The sequence below is a fragment of the Typopeltis vanoorti genome, chromosome 2 (genome assembly GCF_054136105.1).
Source record: "Typopeltis vanoorti isolate ZY-2024b chromosome 2, IOZ_Tvanoo_1.0, whole genome shotgun sequence".
Lineage (NCBI taxonomy): Eukaryota > Metazoa > Arthropoda > Arachnida > Uropygi > Thelyphonidae > Typopeltis > Typopeltis vanoorti.
The window spans coordinates 55,529,076-55,547,133 of record NC_143550.1 but is presented as its reverse complement, the minus strand read 5'-3'; the positions used below and the strand labels follow the sequence as shown (position 1 = coordinate 55,547,133).

At 33.1% G+C, this 18,058-nt stretch overlaps 20 non-coding genes and 1 pseudogene across 20 annotated transcripts; all 21 read right to left on the bottom strand.

The window, feature by feature from the left end:
• Positions 1-1,190: 1,190 nt before the first annotated feature.
• Positions 1,191-1,333, bottom strand: LOC150109046 (U4 spliceosomal RNA). The gene has a single exon (XR_016550555.1). It is a non-coding gene; the product is annotated as a U4 spliceosomal RNA (small nuclear RNA).
• A 362-nt stretch (positions 1,334-1,695) lies between these two features.
• On the bottom strand, positions 1,696-1,838 carry LOC150109045 (U4 spliceosomal RNA). Its single transcript, XR_016550547.1, has one exon. It is a non-coding gene; the product is annotated as a U4 spliceosomal RNA (small nuclear RNA).
• A 219-nt stretch (positions 1,839-2,057) lies between these two features.
• Positions 2,058-2,200, bottom strand: LOC150109044 (U4 spliceosomal RNA). The gene has a single exon (XR_016550528.1). It is a non-coding gene; the product is annotated as a U4 spliceosomal RNA (small nuclear RNA).
• A 377-nt stretch (positions 2,201-2,577) lies between these two features.
• LOC150109043 (U4 spliceosomal RNA) lies at positions 2,578-2,720 on the bottom strand. Its single transcript, XR_016550533.1, has one exon. It is a non-coding gene; the product is annotated as a U4 spliceosomal RNA (small nuclear RNA).
• Positions 2,721-3,119: 399 nt separating this feature from the next.
• Positions 3,120-3,262, bottom strand: LOC150109042 (U4 spliceosomal RNA). The gene has a single exon (XR_016550522.1). It is a non-coding gene; the product is annotated as a U4 spliceosomal RNA (small nuclear RNA).
• Positions 3,263-3,640: 378 nt separating this feature from the next.
• LOC150109041 (U4 spliceosomal RNA) lies at positions 3,641-3,783 on the bottom strand. Its single transcript, XR_016550558.1, has one exon. It is a non-coding gene; the product is annotated as a U4 spliceosomal RNA (small nuclear RNA).
• A 387-nt stretch (positions 3,784-4,170) lies between these two features.
• On the bottom strand, positions 4,171-4,313 carry LOC150109040 (U4 spliceosomal RNA). The gene has a single exon (XR_016550534.1). It is a non-coding gene; the product is annotated as a U4 spliceosomal RNA (small nuclear RNA).
• A 400-nt stretch (positions 4,314-4,713) lies between these two features.
• Positions 4,714-4,856, bottom strand: LOC150109039 (U4 spliceosomal RNA). Its single transcript, XR_016550529.1, has one exon. It is a non-coding gene; the product is annotated as a U4 spliceosomal RNA (small nuclear RNA).
• Positions 4,857-5,233: 377 nt separating this feature from the next.
• LOC150109038 (U4 spliceosomal RNA) lies at positions 5,234-5,376 on the bottom strand. The gene has a single exon (XR_016550540.1). It is a non-coding gene; the product is annotated as a U4 spliceosomal RNA (small nuclear RNA).
• Positions 5,377-5,762: 386 nt separating this feature from the next.
• LOC150109037 (U4 spliceosomal RNA) lies at positions 5,763-5,905 on the bottom strand. Its single transcript, XR_016550559.1, has one exon. It is a non-coding gene; the product is annotated as a U4 spliceosomal RNA (small nuclear RNA).
• A 396-nt stretch (positions 5,906-6,301) lies between these two features.
• LOC150109036 (U4 spliceosomal RNA) lies at positions 6,302-6,457 on the bottom strand (annotated as a pseudogene).
• Positions 6,458-8,838: 2,381 nt separating this feature from the next.
• Positions 8,839-8,981, bottom strand: LOC150109035 (U4 spliceosomal RNA). The gene has a single exon (XR_016550561.1). It is a non-coding gene; the product is annotated as a U4 spliceosomal RNA (small nuclear RNA).
• Positions 8,982-9,344: 363 nt separating this feature from the next.
• Positions 9,345-9,488, bottom strand: LOC150109034 (U4 spliceosomal RNA). The gene has a single exon (XR_016550530.1). It is a non-coding gene; the product is annotated as a U4 spliceosomal RNA (small nuclear RNA).
• A 378-nt stretch (positions 9,489-9,866) lies between these two features.
• On the bottom strand, positions 9,867-10,009 carry LOC150109033 (U4 spliceosomal RNA). Its single transcript, XR_016550541.1, has one exon. It is a non-coding gene; the product is annotated as a U4 spliceosomal RNA (small nuclear RNA).
• A 387-nt stretch (positions 10,010-10,396) lies between these two features.
• On the bottom strand, positions 10,397-10,539 carry LOC150109032 (U4 spliceosomal RNA). Its single transcript, XR_016550532.1, has one exon. It is a non-coding gene; the product is annotated as a U4 spliceosomal RNA (small nuclear RNA).
• A 400-nt stretch (positions 10,540-10,939) lies between these two features.
• On the bottom strand, positions 10,940-11,082 carry LOC150109031 (U4 spliceosomal RNA). Its single transcript, XR_016550525.1, has one exon. It is a non-coding gene; the product is annotated as a U4 spliceosomal RNA (small nuclear RNA).
• Positions 11,083-11,458: 376 nt separating this feature from the next.
• On the bottom strand, positions 11,459-11,601 carry LOC150109030 (U4 spliceosomal RNA). The gene has a single exon (XR_016550560.1). It is a non-coding gene; the product is annotated as a U4 spliceosomal RNA (small nuclear RNA).
• Positions 11,602-11,988: 387 nt separating this feature from the next.
• Positions 11,989-12,131, bottom strand: LOC150109029 (U4 spliceosomal RNA). The gene has a single exon (XR_016550524.1). It is a non-coding gene; the product is annotated as a U4 spliceosomal RNA (small nuclear RNA).
• A 375-nt stretch (positions 12,132-12,506) lies between these two features.
• Positions 12,507-12,648, bottom strand: LOC150109028 (U4 spliceosomal RNA). The gene has a single exon (XR_016550535.1). It is a non-coding gene; the product is annotated as a U4 spliceosomal RNA (small nuclear RNA).
• Positions 12,649-13,035: 387 nt separating this feature from the next.
• LOC150109027 (U4 spliceosomal RNA) lies at positions 13,036-13,177 on the bottom strand. Its single transcript, XR_016550537.1, has one exon. It is a non-coding gene; the product is annotated as a U4 spliceosomal RNA (small nuclear RNA).
• A 3,334-nt stretch (positions 13,178-16,511) lies between these two features.
• LOC150109026 (U4 spliceosomal RNA) lies at positions 16,512-16,652 on the bottom strand. The gene has a single exon (XR_016550562.1). It is a non-coding gene; the product is annotated as a U4 spliceosomal RNA (small nuclear RNA).
• Positions 16,653-18,058: the final 1,406 nt, after the last annotated feature.

Here is an 18,058-nt window from a genome sequence, read left to right as displayed (position 1 = left end):
AGTGTGGAATAGCGATTAAAAATGTAAAATTAAGAATAATTGGATATGCTGGTGATATAATCTTAATAGGAAAATGAAGATCATTTACAAAGATTACTAATTACATTCAGAAAAGAAAAATATAAATATATAAACAAGGAAAATAAAAGTACAGCTACGACAGTTGCTAGATAAATAAAATGCAAATTAAAAATCAAAGGAAAAATAAAGGACAAGTTAGCAAGGTTAAGCAAAATGATGTATTGACAAATCACAGGAAATTGTAAAATACATTCAATAAATGATAAAAATTGTTTTACAAGAGCATTTATTAGTTTTTATTTTTATGTTAATTCTAATAAAGTATTTTAGAAATTCGTAACACTGAGTATGAGCCGAGCTTTAAAATATTTGAAATACACTGCCTCAACTCAAAGATAAAAACAGCTATAATTAAACTGCTGCATCTCATTCGTAATTAATTATGAATTTGTGTGACGGGTATATGAATCTAAAAAGTTCCTTTAGAAAAGCAAATAATTTGATTTATTAAGAATTAATGAAATATTAATTTTATTTCCTAAAAATTAATAAGCTTCAACAATCTTTCTTACAGATATATCGATATCGAGCTTAATCTACACAAAGAACTCCCTGCTGTCTTACATGGAAACTTTTTAATCTAGACTACAATATATAGGGATGGAATATATGAAACAAAAAGAAACTACTGGTTAAAAAAAATATATATATTTATATATATATACCTTTCGAAAGCAGATTTGCTATTAATTGATCATTATTAGTATGTTTTCAATAAGCCATTTTTAATTGGAGTGTTTATTTTTTTATGTGGTTGATGATATCATCTGAAAATTGCCAATTAAGATAAAGTTCCGTTAACTGTATAGGCATTGTTGCAAAAATTGTCCCGACACAAGAGAAGTTTTCATGTTAAAAACAAAATCCTTAACACACATTATTGTCTGTTGTTTTTTTTTCAGTCAATTATTAGAGATGTCATTACTCATCTGTGTAGAATTTTCACGAAATCATAAATAAAAATATTTTAGTCAATTTCCCTTCGAAAATGAAATTTTATGAAGTTAGAACCGGTTATGCGCTGCCGTTTTTTTTTCAAAAAAGCTAAAGCTGATTAAAAAGTAACTGAACATACACTTTTTCTCTTTTTTTGGTTGAATAAAAGTAAGCCTCTTGACGAGGCTTCCAAAAATTGACTAAGCCAAAGGTATTTCAATGTGCCTTGGCGGGGTATTGGTAAAAGTTTTCAAACAGCAATAGCCGCGCCTCAGTTAAAACTTCACTGGCAACAGCATTGCCTCTGAGCAAAGAGTGTAACACACATTTTTGAAAGCTTTTTTTAATTAAGTTATGTTTACTGTTAAAGGATGTATAAATAAGTTATCATCAAGATTGACTTAACACATAAAATTATTTCAAAAAAAAATTATATTTTACTTTAAATAAATTAGTTTTTAAATGTATTTTAAATATGACTTTTTATTTAGATTACGATATTATATATTCTATAGTCATTGTTTCATTTATGGTGTCAAAATTAAAGTTGCGTAAATGAATACAGATGTTAATCCGTGTAATCAGAAACATCCGAACAACTCAGCTTCTTAAGCTAAAGCTGATTAAAAAGTAACTGAACATACACTTTTTCTCTTTTTTTGGTTGAATAAAAGTAAGCCTCTTGACGAGGCTTCCAAAATTTGCCTAAGCCGTCGGTATTTCAAGGTGCCTTGGCGGGGTATTGGTAAAAGTTTTCAAACAGCAATAGCCGTGCCTCACTTAAAACTTCACTGGCAACAGCATTGCCTCTGCGCAAAGATAGTAACACACATTTTTGAAAGCTTTCTTTAATTAAGTTATGTTTACTGTTAAAGAATGTATAAATAAGTTATCATCGAGATTGACTAAATAATATATAAAATTAATTCTTAAAATAAAAAATAACTATATTTTATTTTAAATAAATTAATTTTTAAATGTATTTAAAATATGAATTTTTATTTAGATTATGATATTATATATGGATGCATAACAGTAAGCCTCTTGACGAGGCTTCCAAAAATTGCCTAAGCCGTCGGTATTTCACGTCGCCTTGGCGGGGTATTGGTAAAAGTTTTCAAACAGCAATAGCCGCGCCTCAGTTAAAACTTCACTGGCAACAGCATTGCCTCTGCGCAAAGATACTATTACACACTTTTTGAGAGCTTTCTTTAATTAACTTATGTTTATTGTTAAATGGTGTATGAATAAGTTATCATCAAGATTGACTTAACATATAAAATTATTGCAAAAAAAAATTATATTTTACTTTAAATAAATTAGTTTTTAAATTTATTTTAAATATGACTTTTTATTTAGATTATGCTATTATATATTCTATAGTCATTGTTTCATTTATGGTGTCAAAATTAAAGTAAGTAAGTTAATTAAATACGAATGCATACATAGTTAAACCATGTAAACAGAAACATAAGAACAACTCAGCTTCTGAAGCTAAAGTTGATTAAAAAAGTAACTGAACATTCATTTTTTCTCTTTTTTTGGTTGAATAAAAGTAAGCCTCTTGACGAGGCTTCCAAAAATTGCCTAAGCCGTCGGTATTTCACGTCGCCTTGGCGGGGTATTGGTAAAAGTTTTCAAACAGCAATAGCCGTGCCTCACTTAAAACTTCACTGGCAACAGCATTGCCTCTGCACAAAGATAGTAACACACATTTTTGAAAGCTTTCATTAATTAAGTTATGTATAATGTTAAAGAATTTATATATAAGTTATCATCAAGATTGAATAATAACATATAAAATTAATTCTTAAAATAAAAAATAACTATATTTTACTTTAAATAAATTAATTTTTAAATGTATTTTAAATATGACTTTTTATTTAGATTATGATATTATATATTCTATGGTCGTTGTTTCACTTATGGTGTCACAATTAAAGTTACGTGAATAAATTAAATCCGAAAGCACACAGAGTTACTTCGAAAAAGTAATCCATGAAATCAGAAACATCCGAACAACTCAGTTTTTGAAGCTAAAGCTGATTAAAAAAGTAACTGAACATTCATTTTTTTTCTTTTTTTGGTTGAATAAAAGTAAGCCTCTTGACGAGGCTTCCAAAAATTGCCTAAGACGTCGGTATTTCACGTCGCCTTGGCGGGGTATTGGTAAAAGTTTTCAAACAGCAATAGCTGCGCCTCAGTTAAAACTTCACTGGCAACAGCATTGCCTCTGCGCAAAGATACTCTTACACACTTTTTGAGAGCTTTCTTTAATTAACTTATGTTTATTGTTAAATGGTGTATGAATAAGTTATCATCAAGATTGATTTAACATATAAAATTATTGCAAAAAAAAAAATTATATTTTACTTTAAATAAATTAGTTTTTAAATTCATTTTAAATATGACTTTTTATTTAGATTATGATATTATATATTCTATAGTCATTGTTTCATTTATGGTGTCAAAATTAAAGTAAGTAATTTAATTAAATACGAATGCATACACAGTTAAACCATGTAATCAGAAACATCCGAACAACTCAGCTTCTGAAGCTAATGCTGATTAAAAAGTAACTGAACATACACTTTTTCTCTTTTTTTGGTTGAATAAAAGTAAGCCTCTTGACGAGGCTTCCAAAAATTGCCTTAGCCGTCGGTATTTCAAGGTGCCTTGGCGGGGTATTGGTAAACGTTTTCAAACAGCAATAGCCGTGCCTCACTTAAAACTTCACTGGCAACAGCATTGCCTCTGCACAAAGATAGTAACACACATTTTTGAAAGCTTTCATTAATTAAGTTATGTATAAAGTTAAAGAATTTATATATAAATTATCATCAAGATTGACTAAATAACATATAAAATTAATTCTTAAAATAAAAAATAAATATATTTTACTTTAAATAAATTAATTTTTAAATGTATTTTATATATGACTTTTTATTTAGATTATGATATTATATATTCTATGGTCGTTGTTTCACTTATGGTGTCACAATTAAAGTTACATGAATAAATTAAATCCGAAAGCACACAGAGTTAATCCATGAAATCAGAAATATCCGAACAACTCAGTTTCTGAACCTAAAGCTGATTAAAAAAGTAACTGAACATTAATTTTTTTTCTTTTTTTCGTTGAATAAAAGTAAGCCTCTTGACGAGGCTTCCAAAAATTGCCTAAGCCGTCGGTATTTCACGTCTCCTTGGCGGGATATTGGTAAAAGTTTTCAAACAGCAATAGCCGTGCCTCACTTAAAACTTCACTGGCAACAGCATTGCCTCTGCACAAAGATAGTAACACACATTTTTGAAAACTTTCATTAATTAAGTTATGTATAATGTTAAAGAATTTATATATAAGTTATCATCAAGATTGACTAAATAACATATAAAATTAATTCTTAAAATAAAAAATAACTATATTTTACTTTAAAGAAATTAATTTTTAAATGTATTTTAAATATGACTTTTTATTTAGATTATGATATTATATATTCTATGGTCGTTGTTTCACTTATGGTGTCACAATTAAAGTTACGTGAATAAATTAAATCCGAAAGCACACAGAGTTACTTCGAAAAAGTAATCCATGAAATCAGAAACATCCGAACAACTCAGTTTCTGAAGCTAAAGCTGATTAAAAAAGTAACTGAACATTCATTTTTTTTCTTTTTTTGGTTGAATAAAAGTAAGCCTCTTTACGAGGCTTCCAAAAATTGCCTAAGCCGTCGGTATTTCACGTCGCCTTGGCGGGATATTGGTAAAAGTTTTCAAACAGCAATAGCCGCGCCTCAGTTAAAACTTCACTGGCAACACCATTGCCTCTGCGCAAAGATACTATTACACACTTTTTGAGAGCTTTCTTTAATTAACTTATGTTTATTGTTAAATGGTGTATGAATAAGTTATCATCAAGATTGACTTAACATATAAAATTATTGCAAAAAAAAAATTATATTTTACTTTAAATAAATTAGTTTTTAAATTCATTTTAAATATGACTTTTTATTTAGATTATGATATTATATATTCTATAGTCATTGTTTCATTTATGGTGTCAAAATTAAAGTAAGTAAATTAATTAAATACGAATGCATACACAGTTAAACCATGTAATCAGAAACATCCGAACAACTCAGCTTCTGAAGCTAATGCTGATTAAAAAGTAACTGAACATACACTTTTTCTCTTTTTTTGGTTGAATAAAAGTAAGCCTCTTGACGAGGCTTCCAAAAATTGCCTTAGCCGTCGGTATTTCAAGGCGCCTTGGCGGGGTATCGGTAAAAGTTTTCAAACAGCAATAGCCGTGCCTCACTTAAAACTTCACTGGCAACAGCATTGCCTCTGCACAAAGATAGTAACACACATTTTTGAAAGTTTTCATTAATTAAGTTATGTATAATGTTAAAGAATTTATATATAAGTTATCATCAAGATTGAATAAATAACATATAAAATTAATTCTTAAAATAAAAAATAACTATATTTTACTTTAAATAAATTAATTTTTAAATGTATTTTAAATATGACTTTTTATTTAGATTATGATATTATATATTCTATGGTCGTTGTTTCACTTATGGTGTCACAATTAAAGTTACGTGAATAAATTAAATCCGAAAGCACACAGAGTTAATCCATGAAATCTGAAACCTAAGAACAAATCAGCTTCTAAGCTAAAGCTGATTAAAAAAGTAACTGAAAATTCATTTTTTCTCTTTTTTTGGTTGAATAAAAGTAAGCCTCTTGACGAGGCTTCCAAAAATTGCCTTAGCCGTCGGTATTTCAAGGTGCCTTGGCGGGGTATTGGTAAATGTTTTCAAACAGCAATAGCCGTGCCTCACTTAAAACTTCACTGGCAACAGCATTTCCTCTGCACAAAGATAGTAACACACATTTTTGAAAGCTTTCATTAATTAAGTTATGTATAATGTTAAAGGAAGTATATACAAGTTATCATCAAGATTGACTAAATAACATATATAACATATAAAATTAATTCTTAAAATAAAAAATAACTATATTTTACTTTAAATAAATTAATTTTTAAATGTATTTTAAATATGACTTTTTATTTAGATTAGGATATTATATATTCTATGGTCGTTGTTTCACTTATGGTGTCACAATTAAAGTTACGTGAATAAATTAAATCCGAAAGCACACAGAGTTAATCCATGAAATCAGAAACATCCGTACAACTCAGTTTCAGAAGCTAAAGCTGATTAAATAAGTAACTGAACATTAATTTTTTTTCTTTTTTTCGTTGAATAAAAGTAAGCCTCTTGACGAGGCTTCCAAAAATTGCCTAAGCCGTCGGTATTTCACGTCGCCTTGGCGGGGTTTTGGTAAAAGTTTTCAAACAGCAATAGCCACGCCTCAGTTAAAATAATTTGTGAGTTCAACAAATCTTCATCATCGGCCTGTAGAGTAAGATAGGCTGAGAGTCAGCAGATAGTAGGAGAGGAAATAAAGATAGCGTGCATAGTGGTAGAGTAGGTGAAAGAGCCCTCAGTTGACCTGTTTTAGCTGTTTGCCCCCCAGGGGCGTTTCTAAAACGGTCGTTAATTTTTCACTTTACAAAAAAAGGAAAAATCCTAAAAAGGAAACATGTAACAAAACAAAAACAAAAAATACACAGAAAACAAAAATTGAAAGCTAAACTTAGAGGTGGAGGAAGGATCTGGCCCGAGTGATGCAGCTCACAAGGAACTGCACCGCCTCTCTGTAAGCCTTCGCCGCTCGGGTTCTCAGGTCCTCCCCCACCTGTGGGAGCTAAAAACCAGTGAAGCTGAGTACAGTAAACCCACAAAGTGGTTACTGTGTCTTTCTTTTGTTGTGGGCTGTTAATATTCTCTTGGCTACTTCACTTCCCTTGACCATGTCCAGTTTGCAGAGAGCTATAAAAAACGCCGAAACTGCCTCCTCATCTAAATCCATAGCTACCTCTACTTGATCAGGGCTGATTTTGCTGATGTCATCCACGAAAAGGTCACCCCATTTTGCACTGACAACATCAGGTCCATGCTTCCCTGTAAGGAGGAGTTCAGGTTCTCCTAATTTTGCCATCGCTTCTTTGAATTTATCCGCCACCCCAGGGATACCTCTAATAAGATGGCTTAGAGTCTCCTCTGCTTTTGCATGAGGAACTTCTGGGTGAGCGGTCTCAGCTACTTTTGCTGTTTTGGGCGTTACCAACTCTTCTTCCTGTGGGCTTAATGGCCGTTTGGAGGTGTTGATGTTCACCTCCATCTTTCCTTCTTCTGTATCTATTTCATCTCTATTAATATCTATATCGGTATTGATGGTTTCAATAGCCACTGTTTCTTCTTGTTGGATTTTACTGCTTGTGGAAGTTTTTTTCCCCTTTCGGTTTTTCTTAGAAGTGGAGGTATGGATTTCTGTTATATCAGGATCAGGAGCAGCCTCGAGAGGAGGAGAAGCTTCCTGTGGCGTGTCATTTCCATTGCTTGGTGGAGTTGCTGGCGTGATTGCACCACCCATCCTCTCAGCAAGGGTTCTGGATGGGCATGTGTCCACTTTGTGGTCGATTACCCCACATTTCAGGCAAGCTGACTCACAGTTGTCTTGGTTGTGGCCTGCTTTGAGGCAGTTTTTACATTTCACTCTAGGACAGTCTGCCCCAAGGTGAGTGAAAGCACCACATCTAAAACATTGTTTTTTAACACCAGGGTAATTTATCATTACTCTGGCGGATCCAATAAAAATGAAGTTGGGAACGGGCGTTTTCGTCTCGAGGGAGATGTGGACTTCACCCGACTTCCATTTGGGGTTTTCTGCGTCATTTAGGACTTCCACCTTGTGTATAACGCCGAATTTCCCGAATATTTCGTGGATGATCTTTACATCCGTTTCAATATATTCTAAAGGGAATCTGGGGATTCTAAGTAATTTGGTAATACTCCCTACCAAAAATGGAACTATTATTTTCCCATTACATTCGAATCCTGCAAGTAGTTTGTCTCTTGTTTGCTCACTCCTTACTACTACTTGGAAGCGGCCACCACCAAAGGGAGTAAACCCAAAAATCTGCTCAGCACCGACGCTTTCGATGAGGGCTTTGGCCAAACATCGAGGTCATACATCAGCTTTCACTTCGATTCCAAGGGTCCGCGTAAGCGGCAAAGCCATGCTGGTGAGGCCTAAGCTATTCCCACCACCTGGTGTGTTATTGTTGCCCTAGTCTGGGGTTTATTCTGTATTTGCTGCTGTAGTTTATTATCAAGTGTCTCTATGAGACGCTTTGCCGATAATAACTGAGCTAACATATACTATAATTTGCGCTTAGCTAAACAATTTGCTAATCACTTATGGGGAAGTTCACAAAAATGAGCTAACCATACTACAGAAATGATCCTGTGAAGTATGATCTTCGCCGGCTTCACTGGCAACAGCATTGCCTCTGTGCAAAGATGTGCAAAGATACTATTACACATTTTTGAGAGCTTTCTTTAATTAACTTATGTTTATTGTTAAATGGTGTATGAATAAGTTATCATCAAGATTGACTTAACATGTAAAATTATTTCAAAAAAATTATATTTTACTTTAAATAAATTAGTTTTTAAATTTATTTTAAATATGACTTTTTATTTAGATTATGATATTATATATTCTATAGTCATTGTTTCATTTATGGTGTCAAAATTAAAGTAAGTAAATTAATTAAATACGAATGCATACACAGTTAAACCATGTAATCAGAAACATCCGAACAACTCAGCTTCTGAAGCTAAAGCTGATTAAAAAGTAACTGAACATACACTTTTTCTCTTTTTTTGGTTGAATAAAAGTAAGCCTCTTGACGAGGCTTCCAAAAATTGCATTAGCAGTCGGTATTTCAATGTGCCTTGGCGGGGTATTGGTAAAAGTTTTCAAACAGCAATAGCCGCGCCTCAGTTAAAACTTCACTGGCAACAGCATTGCCTCTGAGCAAAGAGTGTAACACACATTTTTGAGAGCTTTTTTTAATTAAGTTATGTTTACTGTTAAAGGATGTATAAATAAGTTATCATCAAGATTGACTTAACACATAAAATTATTTCAAAAAAAAATTATATTTTACTTTAAATAAATTAGTTTTTAAATGTATTTTAAATATGACTTTTTATTTAGATTACGATATTATATATTCTATAGTCATTGTTTCATTTATGGTGTCAAAATTAAAGTTGCGTAAATGAATACAGATGTTAATCCGTGTAATCAGAAACATCCGAACAATTCAGCTTCTTAAGCTAAAGCTGATTAAAAAAGTAACTGAACATACACTTTTTCTCTTTTTTTGGTTGAATAAAAGTAAGCCTCTTGACGAGGCTTCCAAAAAATTGCCTAAGCCGTCGGTATTTCACGTCGCCTTGGCGGGGTATTGGTAAAAGTTTTCAAACAGCAATAGCCGCGCCTCAGTTAAAACTTCACTGGCAACAGCATTGCCTCTGCGCAAAGATACTATTACACACTTTTTGAGAGCTTTCTTTAATTAACTTATGTTTATTGTTAAATGGTGTATGAATAAGTTATCATCAAGATTGACTTAACATATAAAATTATTGCAAAAAAAAAAATTATATTTTACTTTAAATAAATTAGTTTTTAAATTCATTTTAAATATGACTTTTTATTTAGATTATGATATTATATATTCTATAGTCATTGTTTCATTTATGGTGTCAAAATTAAAGTAAGTAATTTAATTAAATACGAATGCATACACAGTTAAACCATGTAATCAGAAACATCCGAACAACTCAGCTTCTGAAGCTAATGCTGATTAAAAAGTAACTGAACATACACTTTTTCTCTTTTTTTGGTTGAATAAAAGTAAGCCTCTTGACGAGGCTTCCAAAAATTGCCTTAGCCGTCGGTATTTCAAGGTGCCTTGGCGGGGTATTGGTAAAAGTTTTCAAACAGCAATAGCCGTGCCTCACTTAAAACTTCACTGGCAACAGCATTGCCTCTGCACAAAGATAGTAACACACATTTTTGAAAGCTTTCATTAATTAAGTTATGTATAATGTTAAAGAATTTATATATAAGTTATCATCAAGATTGACTAAATAACATATAAAATTAATTCTTAAAATAAAAAATAAATATATTTTACTTTAAATAAATTAATTTTTAAATGTATTTTAAATATGACTTTTTATTTAGATTATGATATTATATATTCTATGGTCGTTGTTTCACTTATGGTGTCACAATTAAAGTTACATGAATAAATTAAATCCGAAAGCACACAGAGTTAATCCATGAAATCAGAAATATCCGAACAACTCAGTTTCTGAACCTAAAGCTGATTAAAAAAGTAACTGAACATTAATTTTTTTTCTTTTTTTCGTTGAATAAAAGTAAGCCTCTTGACGAGGCTTCCAAAAATTGCCTAAGCCGTCGGTATTTCACGTCGCCTTGGCGGGGTATTGGTAAAAGTTTTCAAACAGCAATAGCCGTGCCTCACTTAAAACTTCACTGGCAACAGCATTGCCTCTGCACAAAGATAGTAACACACATTTTTGAAAGCTTTCATTAATTAAGTTATGTATAATGTTAAAGGATGTATATATAAGTTATCATCAAGATTGACTAAATAACATATAAAATTAATTCTTAAAATAAAAAATAACTATATTTTACTTTAAATAAATTAATTTTTAAATGTATTTTAAATATGACTTTTTATTTAGATTATGATATTATATATTCTATGGTCGTTGTTTCACTTATGGTGTCACAATTAAAGTTACGTGAATAAATTAAATCCGAAAGCACACAGAGTTACTTCGAAAAAGTAATCCATGAAATCAGAAACATCCGAACAACTCAGTTTCTGAAGCTAAAGCTGATTAAAAAAGTAACTGAACATTCATTTTTTTTCTTTTTTTGGTTGAATAAAAGTAAGCCTCTTGACGAGGCTTCCAAAAATTGCCTAAGCCGTCGGTATTTCACGTCGCCTTGGCGGGGTATTGGTAAAAGTTTTCAAACAGCAATAGCCGCGCCTCAGTTAAAACTTCACTGGCAACAGCATTGCCTCTGCGCAAAGATACTATTACACATTTTTGAGAGCTTTCTTTAATTAACTTATGTTTATTGTTAAATGGTGTATGAATAAGTTATCATCAAGATTGACTTAACATATAAAATTATTGCAAAAAAAAAATTATATTTTACTTTAAATAAATTAGTTTTTAAATTTATTTTAAATATGACTTTTTATTTAGATTATGATATTATATATTCTATAGTCATTGTTTCATTTATGGTGTCAAAATTAAAGTAAGTAAATTAATTAAATACGAATGCATACACAGTTAAACCATGTAATCAGAAACATCCGAACAACTCAGCTTCTGAAGCTAAAGCTGATTAAAAAGTAACTGAACATTCATTTTTTCTCTTTTTTCGGTTGAATAAAAGTAAGCCTCTTGACGCGGCTTCCAAAAATTGCCTTAGCCGTCGGTATTTCAAGGTGCCTTGGCGGGGTATTGGTAAAAGTTTTCAAACAGCAATAGCCGTGCCTCACTTAAAACTTCACTGGCAACAGCATTGCCTCTGCACAAAGATAGTAACACACATTTTTGAAAGCTTTCATTAATTAAGTTATGTATAATGTTAAAGAATTTATATATAAGTTATCATCAAGATTGACTAAATAACATATAAAATTAATTCTTAAAATAAAAAATAACTATATTTTACTTTAAATAAATTAATTTTTAAATGTATTTTAAATATGACTTTTTATTTAGATTATGATATTATATATTCTATGGTCGTTGTTTCACTTATGGTGTCACAATTAAAGTTACGTGAATAAATTAAATCCGAAAGCACACAGAGTTAATCCATGAAATCTGAAACATAAGAACAACTCAGCTTCTAAAGCTAAAGCTGATTAAAAAAGTAACTGAACATTCATTTTTTCTCTTTTTTTGGTTGAATAAAAGTAAGCCTCTTGACGAGGCTTCCAAAAATTGCCTAAGCCGTCGGTATTTCACGTCGCCTTGGCGGGGTATTGGTAAAAGTTTTCAAACAGCAATAGCCGCGCCTCAGTTAAAACTTCACTGGCAACAGCATTGCCTCTGCGCAAAGATACTATTACACATTTTTGAGAGCTGTCTTTAATTAATTTATGTTTATTGTTAAATGGTGTATGAATATGTTATCATCAAGATTGACTTAACATATAAAATTATTTCAAAAAAAATATATATTTTACTTTAAAGAAATTAGTTTTTAAACTTATTTTAAATATGACTTTTTATTTAGATTATGATATTATATATTCTATAGTCATTGTTTCCTTTATGGTGTCAAAATTAATGTAAGTAAATTAATTAAATACGAATGCATACACAGTTAAACCATGTAATGAGAAACATCCGAACCACTCAGCTTCTGAAGCTAAAGCTGATTAAAAATTAACTGAACATACACTTTTTCTCTTTTTTTGGTTGAATAAAAGTAAGCCTCTTGACGAGGCTTCCAAAAATTGCCTTAGCCGTCGGTATTTCAAGACGCCTTGGCGGGGTATTGTAAAAGTTTTCAAACAGCAATAGCCGTGCCTCACTTAAAACTTCACTGGCAACAGCATTGCCTCTGCGCAAAGATAGTAACACACATTTTTGAAAGCTTTCTTTAATTAAGTTATGTATAATGTTAAAGGATGTATATATAAGTTATCATCAAGATTGACTAAATAACATATAAAATTAATTCTTAAAATAAAAAATAACTATATTTTACTTTAAATAAATTAATTTTTAAATGTATTTTAAATATGACTTTTTATTTAGATTATGATATTATATATTCTATGGTCGTTGTTTCACTTATGGTGTCACAATTAAAGTTACGTGAATAAATTAAATCCGAAAGCACACAGAGTTAATCCATGAAATCAGAAACATCCGAACAACTCAGTTTCTGAAGCTAAAGCTGATTAAAAAAGTAACTGAACATTCATTTTTTCTCTTTTTTTGGTTGCATAAAAGTAAGCCTCTTGACGAGGCTTCGAAAAATTGCCTAAGCCGTCGGTATTTCATGTCGCCATGGCGGGTATTGGTAAAAGTTTTCAAACAGCAATAGCCGCGCCTAAGTTAAAACTTCACTGGCAACAGCATTGCCTCTGCGCAAAGATAGTAATACAATTGAAAATTGACATTTATGTCTTTAGGGGTGAAGCAAGATGCTTTTCATATTCACCGCTATCTGTTGTGTTTGCAGTGAAGGTAAAATTTATGAGCATAATGCTCTCTCTGCTTGGGCATGGAGATTATGCATCACTAAAGGAGGCCAGTATAGCTTTTGGTCTTCTATATTTGAATATATATTTGAATATGTCTGTTGGATCGTATGCTGTAGCTTGTTGAACCAAATCGTTGGGATGTGTGGACGTCTTTAGGAAAAACTTGGTGGCTAAGGATCGTAGAAAAGAGAAAATATAGGGAATATTTTTGTCTCTGTGGAGTTCAATGTTTCTAACATACCACGGGGCGTTCAAAATCATACTCAGGCACTTGTTCTGCACTCGCTGTATTTTGATGATGTTAGCATTAGAGGTGTGGCTCCAGGCCGGAGAGGCATAGGTGATTATAGGACGAATTTTCATCTGGTATAGTTGTAATTTGATTCTGTTGCTGTGCTTGCTATTTCTGTTAATTAGCGGATAGATCTGTACTATGGCTTTAGATGCCTTTGTGCAAGCAGACTTGGTGTGCTGATTGAAAGATAGCTTTTTGTTGAGAATTACACCCAGGTAATTTGTTTCTGACTGCCAGGGAATTTTAGTATTGAATAGTAACAAATCTCCTACAGGAGACATTGGCCTTTTTGAGAAAAGAACGGCTGAGCTTTTCTGGGGGTTGACTTCCAATCTCCACTTAGAGAACCAACCCTCCAGCTTTAGAATGTTTTCTTGAAGCTTTCTGGTAATGAAAAGGGGTCTGAGAGATCTGGTTAGAATTGCCGTATCGTCCGCATATAGGGCCAAAATGGAAGTCATCGGATTGTGCGGGATGTCTGACATGTATATAGAGAACAGTAATGGAGCCAGTAGAGATCCCTGCGGCACTCCAGCAAAGATGTGGCGCTGGGAGGATGTAGAGCCGTTGATTTTTACTTGCATTGATCTATTTTGAAGATATGAGTGGATTAAATGAACCATTTTAGGTGAGATGCCGGCTGAGATAAGCTTGTGCAGGAGTCCAAAATGCCAGATTTTGTCAAATGCTTTGGATAAGTCTAGGAAAACAGCACCTGTGCACTGGCGCCAGTTGTAGCTGGTTGTGATGTATTCAACAATTCTGTGGATTTGCTGGGTAGTACTATGGCGTTGCCTAAAACCAAACTGTTCTTTTGGAAGGATGTTTAGGTCATTTATTGAGGTCTGAAGTCGTGAGAGGATGACCTTCTCTGCAACCTTACCCAGATTTGAGATGAGACTGATTGGACGATAATTTTGGGGTAGGTGTGAGTCTTTGCCTGGCTTATGTATGGGAATTACGTCAGCCAGTTTCCAGGTGGAAGGAAAATAGAGAAATCTTAAAATTGCATTTATTATACTGGTCAGGTACGCTACTGCCCTCCGGGGCAGAAGTTTAATCACACGATTAGTAATGCCGTCTGGTCCAGGAGCTTTTTTGTTCTTTAAATTTTGAATAATGTCATATATCTCAGCAGGTGATGCTGATGCAATATGGTCAGTGCTGGTGATAGGAAGTTTGAGTGAGTGTCTGACCTTGCTGTGAATCTTATGTATGTGGTCAAAGTCAAGGTTTCCATACGAAGGCTTGCATTGCTCTTCCAAGCTGTGCGCTATAACCTCTGCTTTGTCCACATCTGTGTGAGCAAGGCCCTGATCAGTTAATATTGGGGGAAGGGATCTGCCTTTGTTTTTGGTATTTTTCAGTAGTCCCCAGATGGAGTGATCACTAGGTGAAATGGAGGATAACTTTTCATCCCATACATAGTCTCTATGAGCTTTCAGTGCATCTCTTACTGCCCCATTTAGTCTGTTTAGATTTGTTTTGTCTTGTGGTGCACACGTGTTATAGAATCTTTTTCGAGCTCTGTTTTTATCTCTAATTAAGTTCATGATGTCTTCAGGCAAACGATCTGGCTTGCGGGCAGATTTGTAAGAGGAAGATACCTTTATAGCAGAATTAATTTGTTGTGTGAGATTTGTAACTGCAGTTTCTACTTCTTCTTTTGTGCGTATGTGAGGAACAGGTCCAATATAATCCTTGAGTGCGGCTGACAGTCTTTCCCATACAATGTAGGAGTGAGAGGGAGGACACAGGAATTCATGATTTCCCAGCTGTAGTAGAATTGGATTGTGATCGGATGATAGTTCATCCACAGATATGATACTGTACTGAAGTTTAATATCCTGCAGGATAGCTATATCCAGGATGTCAGCAGTGCCGAACGTACTGAGATGAGTTGGTTCGGTGGGGCGTGCCACAACAGCGTTGCTTGATCCTAAGTAATTGAAAAGGATGCAACCATTCTTGTTTGTGGTTGAACAATTCCACGCAGGATGCTTGGAATTCAGATCCCCTGCAATAATGGTGGGCCCTCTGATGCCTAAGATGGCATTTAGATCAGAGTGAAGTAGAGATTTTTGGGAGGGTTGTAAGCTGAGTAGATTTTCAGTTTGCCAGTGGAGCTGGTGACTACTTCCACTCCTGTGATCTCAAGGTTAGTGGTTGAAGGAATGCTCACAGAGTGGTGCTGAATGTAGTTTTTAATGAAGATGGCAGTGTCACCGCCTCTGTAGAGTAGTCTGTCATTTCTGTATAGACGATAGCCTCTTATTGTAGGATTGTCAGAGGGTCTTAGATGAGTTTCGCTAATTAGAATAACATCTGGCTGATACCTAGATGTGAAGGCACGGAGTTCCAGGATTTTGTTTTTGAGGCCATTTGCGTTCCAAGCAACTATTTGAAGAGATGCTGGAATGAGTTTGTTTCTATTCATTTATGAGAGCTGTGAGGATGACCTGTGTTTCACGAAGAAATCTTTTAGTGGAGGTTTTAGTAGGGTTTGATAGGCTAAAATTTTGTAGCATGTTTGCTAGTGAGGTCGTGATAATAGCTGTTAGGTTTTTAGGTGTTAACTTATGTTTATTGTTAAAGGGTGTATAAATAATTTATCATCAAGATTGACTTAACATATAAAATTATTTCTAAAAATAAAAAATAACTATATTTTACTCTAAATAAATTAGTTTTTAAATGTATTTTAAATATGACTTTTTATTTAGATTATGATATTATATATTCTATGTTTCACTTATGGTGTCACAATTAAAGTTACATAAATGAATTAAATCCAAAGGCACACAGAGTTAAACCATGTAATCAGAAACATTCGAACAACTCAGCTTCTGAAAACTGAAGCTAAAGCTGATTAAAAAGTAATAACTGAACATACATTTTTTTCTCTTTTTTTGGTTGCATAAAAGTAAGCGTCTCTTGACGAAGCTTCCAAAAATTGTTTAAGCCGTCGGTATTTCACGTCGCCTTGGCGGGGTATTGGTAAAAGTTTTCAAACAGCAATAGCCGCGCCTTAGTTAAAACTTCATCTACAACAGCATACCTCTTGGCAAATCTAACGACCAACATCTTTCAAATGCTTATAGCTCTAAAGGTATGCGAATCTGCACAGTTGATTTGAAAAAGAAATATAACATAATTCAATGAAATTATTATGTTATTTAATTTACTATTTTATTAAAAACGTTTTATTATTATTCTCGAAGTGTTAATAAATTACTAATTAGGCTGCCTTTATTCTTTTTAGTGAAAAATTATTATTATTATTATTAGTCTATCAGTTTGAGCATGTTGAAACCCTTTGCCTAGAAATCACTAATACTGCCAATAGACAGCCTCCCATAATACTAAATGCTATTTACAGCCCACCAAACCTAAACATTATAAAATTCTTGCACGAACTCAATTGCTGGCTTTCAAGCCAAGAAATATGATCAACCGAATAGTCCACCAAACCTAAACATGATAAAATTCTTGCACGAACTCAATTGCTGGCTTTCAAGCCAAGAAATATGATCAACCGAATACCTAATGATAATCGGCGACATAAACATAAATATTGCAAACGAAAACCAGAACAACACTGTACAATACCTAGACACGCTATCCATGTATAACCTAATACCAACAATAACATCATGTACTAGAGAAGAAATATTGGAAATACTATCACTGCCTGGATAGTATTTCCTAGATCATATAAACGTCCGAGCACCACCAAACAGTTACACTGCATCAGTTATAAAGTGCAAAGTAGCAGACCGTTAATTCACCGTTCTAAATCTGCACACCAAGACAATATCCATGCAACGTCCCACAGAAGAAAAGCGACAGTAAACAATAATAGACGAAGAAATTGTCAACCACGAAATAAGAAAAACAGATTGGGAACACCTGGCAGCATATATCTTATACAACAACAACATTAAACTCACATTGGAGGAAATATATAAGAAAGCTACAAAGAAAGTCAGAATTCGTTCAAAAACAACACAAAATCCTTGGATAACACAAAACTTAATCCTAGAAATACACCGAACGGACGCTTTATGGAAAGAATTAAAGCGATATCCAAATAACACAGCTTTAAAAACTGAATATAAGATAACAAGGAATCGCCTTACAATACAAATCAGAAATGCAAAAAGTAGCTACTACGGAGACAAACTAACCGCTGCACAAAACAACATGAAATAAACCTGGCATCTGATCAATGAGATGCTAGATTTTGTTCCCAACACCACCGCCTCAGAAACCATAAAACGTAGCTTCATGAAAGACGCAAAACCTATCCAACAACTAGCAAATGACTTTAACGAATACTTTGCAAACTCCATCCAAGAACTGCACAGAAATATTCCCCCAATCACAGAACGAGACCCTCCACTTGGACCATAATCAAAACAGACATTATGGTTCCCAACCATAAAAGAAGCAGAACGTCTCTCTGCAATACATCAAAT